The sequence below is a fragment of the Cyrtonyx montezumae genome, unplaced genomic scaffold (genome assembly GCF_038088225.1).
Source record: "Cyrtonyx montezumae isolate F1298 unplaced genomic scaffold, pur_monq_1.0 scaffold_48, whole genome shotgun sequence".
NCBI classification, from domain to species: Eukaryota; Metazoa; Chordata; class Aves; order Galliformes; family Odontophoridae; genus Cyrtonyx; species Cyrtonyx montezumae.
The window spans coordinates 138,944-147,461 of record NW_027072054.1 but is presented as its reverse complement, the minus strand read 5'-3'; positions in this window follow the sequence as shown (position 1 = coordinate 147,461).

Below are 8,518 nucleotides of genomic sequence, written 5' to 3'. Positions count from 1 at the left end.
TTTTGCTTTTGTCTTCTAGCTGCTACGTGGTTTTCAGTCACTCTCAGTTAACAGAAACACAGTAGAGCCATTCAGGCATGTAAACAAAAACAGGCAGCCTGTGTGCCTTAAAAAGCACAGAAACACCGCTCAGTGCAGACTGAGACCTGAGTTAGCATCGAGGTGATTCTAGCTAACAACCTTACCACCACAGCATGAAGTGGGGGCTGACCTCCCTGCACCTCCACCCAGTTTCCAGCACTGCCACATATTCCTCTAAGCATAACGCAGTAACATCCAACTGCTCCACCTCCAGAAGTTTGTGTCATCCCTTTCTCCAGGGAATCTGAGATAACCTCTAACTAAAAAAGACCAACGTTTTCCAAAACGGACCCCAGTGCCAAGCACCCAACTTTCAACACTCATGCTCTGTGCTAAGTCTTCAGCAGAGTATCTGCTCATAAAATCGGAAACAAAGATCTCAGCACAGACATGATTTGCTGACAGATTAGAAGTCAAACATTTGACTCTGAACCTGCAGCACAAGCCGAAACCAGAAACCACAACATAGCAAGAGAACATCAGAGGTTGTGTTCAGCAAATGCATTATATAGTTACAATCCCACTACAGTACCTGGTCACCAAAATTCTACCAAATGTAAGCTATTAAATCACATCTAACTGCTCACAGATCTGTACAGCTGTGGTGACTTCAACAGGTCTATACCAATTAAAATCAGCTCAGCATTTGGTGACAGATGACAATGCTCAGAGAGCTGATGTTATCACTTAGCCACCCACTTGGTGGGTGAACTTGATTCAACTGTGGGGCTTCTGGAATCCAGCAGGCTCTAAACAGCAGCTCAGGGAGCAGTCGGAATGAGCAGGCTTGTAGGCTGTGCTGCAGTGGTGCAGAATGGCCTACCACAGGGCCTGACCTCCATTAAAAAAAATACCGTGCTGAACACAGGGCAGTGGTTCCTGCCCCCACAGATCACTCACTGCAGAGGTCTGAAGTGGACTGTCAGCATACAGTCAGCAGTGACCTGCACTGTCCTGCAACACATGGGCTTTAACAAGTCCTGTCTGTACCTTCATACCTGCCATGGATTCCAGCTTCTGCAGCTCCTCAGGTTTCCCCTTCTGGAAATCCCCCATAATATTCCCGATGGACCTGAACTTTGCAGAGATTGGCAGTGACACGTTTTGCATGGAAAAAGGAGGGGATCTGAGAGAAAACCACGTGAACGCAAGTCCTGATAGAGCTAAAACACAGAGGCCCTCCGCACCCAAAACACTTAAGTGATTCCTCTAGTGACACAGTGGATTCAGAGTCTGTTCCTCAAACATTTGTCAGTACATTATAATCAAAATAAATTCTGTTCTAACCCCCTGCAGCTCCTGAATGAGACAGTCCACGTTCTCCTCAAGGTACACACAGCAACAGCGCGGCAACGAGAGGGGCTCAGCCCCATCCCCCATCCCCGCGGGGAGGGCTCTCAGCTCGGTGGGCTGCAGGAAGCAGACGGCCTTCAGGTGCTTCCCGGGCTCCCTGCCGGGGGAGTCGATGCGCTCACAGAGATACACCTCCTCGTGCAGGATCTCGGGCTGCGCGTACACCATGCTGACCGCGCCGGGCTGCGGGGAGCGCCGCGTCACCGCGCGCCGAATAACGGCCCCGCGCCGCGCCCCGCCCGCTGCTCACCGTCTCCCGATCCGTCCGGAGCCCCTCCATGTCTGGCCCGCTGTCCTCGGTCATTTTCGACACGTACTGCTCCACAGCGAGCACCGTGTTCATCTCCGCTGTGCGGCTCGGCTCGGCTCGGCTCGGCTCGGCTCGGCTCGGCCCGACCCGGCCCGGCCCGGCCCCGCTCCGCCACACGCCCGCTGGGCGGTGCAGCCCTCCAGCGGCAGCGACTGCTGAGAGCGGCGCGGGGCCGCACTTCCGCTCCTGCGCGGGGCCGCACTTCCGCTTGTCTCTGCTTACGGCGGTAAAGATACGCAGAAATGGGAACAAGCCTGTTTTTTGGGGGGTTCGGCTTGGAGAAGCTGATCACTGCGAAAGACGATAATGCTGTGCGTGGCAACGAAGGTAGCACTCCCTGCTGGCTTATCTGTTGGGCCAGGTATGTCACACTAACAGAGAGAAAAGGAAAGAAAAATGAGAAATGGGGGATAAAAGGCCTTCACTGAACTAACGGCTTTGGAGAAGAACTCCAAAGAAAAACATCTTTGACGGAGAAGTCCTGAAGAGAAAAAACGTTTGACGGAGAATTCCTTGAGGGGAAAAACTCTTTGGAAGTAGCCCTTGGCCTGCTTGCTGTGAAGCCTCCCGGCTTTCTCCCATCCCCCGCGGTGCCCAGACAAGTTCCTGAGAGCAACGGCCCTACTACGAACCTCGCTGGATCCACGTTGGTGATTATATCTCAATTTCTACCAATTCTTGTAGCTAACTATAAATCTGTGTACCTGTAGTAAGGTTGTAACTGGGGAAGCTAGAGCATTAACAGCTTTAATTCCACTGAGTTGGATCTACAATGCAGTGAAAGAGTGAGTTAACTTCTGTTAGTTGTCATGTTACTTGTTTCTTGTAACTAAGAAGATGTTCACGTTGTTGGAAGGCAGTGTCTGATGCTTGTACGTGATGCAGTTTGCAGTAGGTTTTGCAAGTTACTGAAGCTATGGTATCTAGTATAATAATTGGCAATGTCAGTCTCCAGGGAGAACCAAAGGACTGGCATGACCAGCTGGCCTGCTGTTCCTCAATAAACAGTTCCTGTTTTTGTATGCCGGTAAATATATCAGGGGGTTCCTCTCGAGTAGAGACTGGGGTCTTCTGATTCTGCTCTGTGGTTCTTGAAAATAAAATGAAAAAGAAGCCTGAGGTGCCCCTGAATAAAATTTTATCTGGTTATCTAGATTTCTTGAACGGAAGATACCATCCATTCCTAGTATAGTTTCCTTATGTGTGCTTTTCTCACGTGTTGCTATTGGTCTAGGGCAGTCGTTCAGTATGGAAGAGTGGAAGTAAGGCAGTGACTGTCTTGCCCTAGTGCATTTCTTGAATGATCTGTGAACGTTTTGCTTCTTGTTCAGTTCTAAGTCTTGGATTATATGATTTAAAGGTGACATGATATTAATATATTTAATTGTACTATGTTTCCTGAAATAATCCTCTCCTAATACTTTTTTTCCCTCAAAACTTCCTTTTAGCAGAAAATGGCTCAAGAAGTCTTGACTGACTTAAAAGAACATCCTAATGCGTGGACAAGAGTTGATAACTATTCTGGAGTTCTCTCAGAATGAATACCAAAGTAAGCAAATCAACTTTTATTTATTTGGCTTTCATCTTTCGTCCACTCATGAACTTTGAGGAAGGCATCTCATTTCTAGCTGTAGACTTTTTTGATTCAAACCACATTTTCCGTGTCTTATTCCCAGAGGTGGCTTTAAGCAGAAACTATTAAATGGACAAAATATTTAAATCTCCTTTTACATTCCCAAGTGTATTTCTCCTTTTTAAAAAGGAGGGGAAAGAAAATAAGGAAGAGCTAAATTGGAAGTTGTGTTTTGTTTTGTTTTTTTTTAATTTTTTCAAGGCACATCTATAAGCACAATGCCAGTTCCAGAGACTTGTATATATATGTAATGAAAAATCTCCTAGACCCACATTTTGTTTGTGCTTAAGTGCTTGGCTGTCTTTGTTAATGAGAGCCATGTGCCTGTAACTGATGAGATAATTTATCCCTAGGTGTATTAAAGACAAAATAGAAACCATATTAGGCCAGTATTTGAGCAGCCACTGAAAATTAAGCACCTGAAACTCTTTGTAGTAGGAAATTAGTCTTGAGTGATACAGAAAACACACTTGCTTTGTACTGCTGTTGTAAGTCCATCCATCGTGGTAGAGTTGAAAAGGGATAGCATTCAGTTTTTGTATACATCTTTAAAGGTTTTGTCTTAGGATAAGACTTTTGTGCAGCTTGAACAGAAAAGTTGATGGAAGTGTTTTCACTGTCTTAAGCTTGATGATTATTATCCTGAGTAATTGATAGGCATGGTTTTCTGCTTGATACACACTGTGTTTGAACAGCAAATGATCCTGATTGGATGATGGTCTCTTGAGTTCAGGAGGTATTCATGAAACAGTTTAACTCTTTTCATTGCTTTAAAGTTTAGGAATAAAGAATTTAAAGAACTTCCTCAAAGTGCTGACCTTTGAGTAACACCGTTTGCCTGTTTGCTTGCCTGGTAAACTTTGCTTATTATACCAACAGACATTATTAATTTTCAAGTTGATTTACCAACAGTGTTTTTAAAATACTCAAATTTGTCTTGTGAAAAAATGAGATGATTAGAGGAACAGAAAGGAAGCCAAAGGCAAAGAATTCTTCCATTTACATAAATTGCAGATGATTTGGTGCTACATTTCTGCGCTGTGACATTTGGCTTTTATGTGGTCATATTTTTCCTTCATTAAAGCTGTTAACACTACCTGATATTAATCACAGTGTTCCCTTACGTCGATGGCTTGTAATAGGAAGAAAAGGGGTGTCTTCCTGTGCAACTGACACAGCTAGGCTTTGATGGCAGGCCTCCACAAGGTCTGCCCTATTGATTCCCTTTAAGTGAATTCTGTCCCTCAATTGTTTTTGTTTCTTGGGAGGTGGGAGGGAGGGGATTTGGTGCTTAGAGTAAGTAATAAGGGTACCATCGAGATTTCTACCATCGGGATCATTCCTTAGGGTTTCTTTCAGTCTTTGCAGTTAACTGCCCCTCGTCTTCCTAACTTGGCAGTGAACTGCTACTAGACAACTAGAAATAAACTAAGAGGAAAATTGGAAAATTGCATATTGGAAACACTTCTGTTTTATGCTGAGTTTAAATGTATTGACGTGTATTGTTTTCTATATTATTTTGTTGTGAAGTACCATCCTTGGGAGTTATTTACCCCACAGCATGAATATACACAAGCTTTTCCAACCACTAAATCAAAAGTAATTTCAATTAAAAAACAAGAGAAACAACACAGCAGACTTCTAACACAGTATGGCAAGAAGGATGCATGAGTAGAGGTCATTTATGGTGATTTTATTACTGTTCCCATTTCATTTCCCTCACAAATGTTAGGAATGAGTAATACTAGTAGCAGCGGTGAGAAGAGATGAACAAGAGACTAACAGAAGGCAGAAGTCAGATGGCATGTGCAGAAGTATGTAGCAATGTAGACAAGATGAATCTCTATGGCTTTAAAGTTCGTGATTCTAAATTAGATACTTCAGTGCATAGTGGAGAAAAGGTCTGTCTTTTTCTCTAATGAAAGTTGCCACACGTTTTGAGCACGTGCATGAAGTTCTAAGGGAGAAAAAATAATGAGGATGAATTCTGCCCTTAATTTCCCCAAAATTCCTTAACTCTCTCAAAATGAAACAAAACGTGCCATTTTGATTTTAAAGCCAATTAAGTTGACTTAAGAGACAGTAATATTTGGAAGCAAAGAGAACATTTTTGTGTAACTGTTTCCTGAAAAACCTATTAATATATATGCCTGTACAATCTAGAATTAAAACTACTATCTTTTGTTTCAAGAAAGTGAACTTTTTTGTAAATGTTTTGTATTTTTAGTTCAGGTGGAAAAAGCATTTGCACAGCTATGACAGCAGCTGAAATCACTTTGGGTGAAACATTTTACTTAAGCCATTTTCATTCATTTTTCTATATAAGCACTCCCTTGACTGCATAAAGCTTTTATGTTTAATAACTTGTAAATTTACCAATTCAAATTAAGCTGATAGACTTTTATTAGTGATACTGAATAAAATAAAAAAATACCTCGACAGTTTTCCATAGTTTCAATTTCTTCTCTGTACCCCTAAATCTTGAAAGATGATGGCCATTTGCTAATCCAGGATCTGCATGTGAATCTAGTGGGAGTTTTTGGGTCACAAAGGGAAGCATGTGGGGAATGTAGGTTATGCTAAGATGAAAACAGCAAAGATTTTAATAAAACACTGTAGTTTGGGCCAACCTACATTGTGGTTTGTTGTCCGTTTGGTTGAAATGTTAATCATCCTACTTTATATAACAGCTAACCCTTTTAAAGAAGAACTCTTAGCCAAACTATATAAACTATATAGACATGAATTTACCTTTCAGGTATTGATGTGATTTATTTTGTTCTTCCTAATCTTATGCTGATGAAATTATTGCAGAATTCCTCATCTCCTTTTGTCTGCTGTCTATTCATGCTCTTGGGGCTTTAATCAAAACTTCACTCCCCGTTACTGTGAGTCGACAGCAGGGATAAATGGGTGGAGGGATTGGCCTTACTGATTCCTTTGCAAATGTAGCATTTCTGGCAAAGAACCTAGGAAAGAATTCCTGAAAGGTAAAAACAGAATTTCCAAGAATTAATGCATATCTTTTGCCTGAGCACAAAAGTTCATCTTTAAATAGTAGAAATAGCTGCCATATCTATTGGGGTGGGTATTGAAACTGAATAAACCTGTGGGTTGTCTAGCTGCTCCTGAAGTAGTGTACCAGTGAAGTTTGGGAAATACTTTCCTTCGAAAGTGCCAGCATCAGAACGTGTGATGATAAGATGTGACTTTTTCTTTGTTTATTTTTTAGAGGAATGATTGTAGAGGAATGATGGGAAACTTGAGACCATGCAAGCTGGTAAATATTTTAGGAGCCTGGTTGTGATAGTACTTGAACATATGGGCAGTCATTTATGATGCAGATTTGTATCTGGCTGCTGCTTCCTCCTTCCCAGGTGTCCAAAGTTGACTACCAGGCAGCTTTTCTTTTTTTTTCTTTTTTTTTTTCCTCCTGGTGTGAGTGTGATCAAACAGCAGGATTTAGTATAGCAAAAAATAAAACAAGAAAAAAAAAGCATGAAACTTGAGTAAATGGGAGTACAGAAATTATTTAATAAAGCTTTTTTAGTTTAATATTCTTGAATTCTTAGATGTTATGTGTGAATGTCAGATTGAATGAGTAATTAATGTGAGTAATTCTCAAGTTGGAGCACCATTAGGCTTTTTGTCTATCACAAAGTAAGACCGTCTGTGCTTTTCTGTATGAACACCATGTCTTGTCTTTTTGCAGTAGTGGTTTCAGTAGGACGGTGGGCACCTAAATTCTGTAAGCATTATGGGAAGGTTAAACATTAGCCAACTCAGTATAATCTAATTCTATGATGTTTTTTCTTTCCTCTTTTAAGCCTTGCAATATGTATTGAATAGCAAGAGATTACTGGTGTGGGATTAATGCATGTTCACAAAGCTTTCTGTCAAGTTGTGAAAGACTCCAGAACACTAAGTAGAAATACTCAAATACTTTCAAAACTTTCCCCATTCTGTACTTGTTCTTCTTTAATACATACTGTTTTCTGAACTCATTAATTGAATTTCCATGTTCTGCTGTGAGTTTATAATATCATTGTGAAGACGTGATTAGAAGTTAAGTTTCACTGCGAGTTTATTGATGGAAATACAATAGTAAATGTCAATGAAAATACATTTTTGAAGAAGGAGATTTCAACGGTTATGATTATTTTCCGTACTTCTACTCTAAACAGGTGGCAAATGTAGCCTAGCTCTTGAAAAGGTTTCCGTGCGTCGCCTGCGCGTCGTGGAGGGGGGGGGGGGGGGGGCAGGGGGGTTGGTGTGGGGGCGGGACCGGCCCCTGGCCGCGTTCCCTTTCCCCCCCCACCACCACCCCGGCCGAAGAGCCGGGCGGAGGTTTAAAGACTCGGGCTGCCCGCGGCGCGTTCCGCGAGCGCGCGGGGCCGGGGGGCGGTCGGCCGGCCGACGGGAAAGGGCGCGGGGTGTGAGAGGAGACGCGGTGGCGCGCCTCCCCCCCGGCCTCCCGAGCCCGACGGGCGGCGTCCGCCCCCGGTCTCGCCGGCGTGGGGCGTCCCGCATCCCGTCTCCGGGCGCGCCCCCTTCCTTGGGCTTCGTCTCCCGCTGCAGCCTCAGATCTCGCGCCGCGCGGCGCGAAGGGGGAGGTCGGGCGGCTGAACCGGCGGGGTGCACCGCTTCTTTCCCTCCGGCACAGCTGGGGGTAGACCTGGCGGGCTGAGCTTCCCGGCGGCCTTTTCCGCCCCGAGCCAGGGGGTTGACCTGGCCGACTTTTTCTTTCTTTCCCTTCCCTGCCCCTTTCAATTTTCCTTCTGCTTTCATTTTTCCTTTCTTCTTTCCTTTCCTCTTTCCTTGTCCATCTGTCTGTCTGTCTATCTACCATCTAATATTCTCTTCCAGAGCCCCCACCCCCCACTTGCGGCGTCTGCCACGAGAGCTGCCTGCCTGGCCGGCCGCGAGCAGACGGGTAGAGCTGTGGGCCGGCTCGCTTCCCCCTCCCGTCCCCAGGGCTGCAGCGTATTTTTTTTTTCCACCTAACATTTCATTATTTCTTTAACTTTTCTGCGGCAACGTTTATTTATTCATTTATTTATTTATTTCGAAATATATATATATATATATAATTTTTCATCATTCAAATTCTTATTTATTTGCTTTTTGCTCTTTTTAATTTT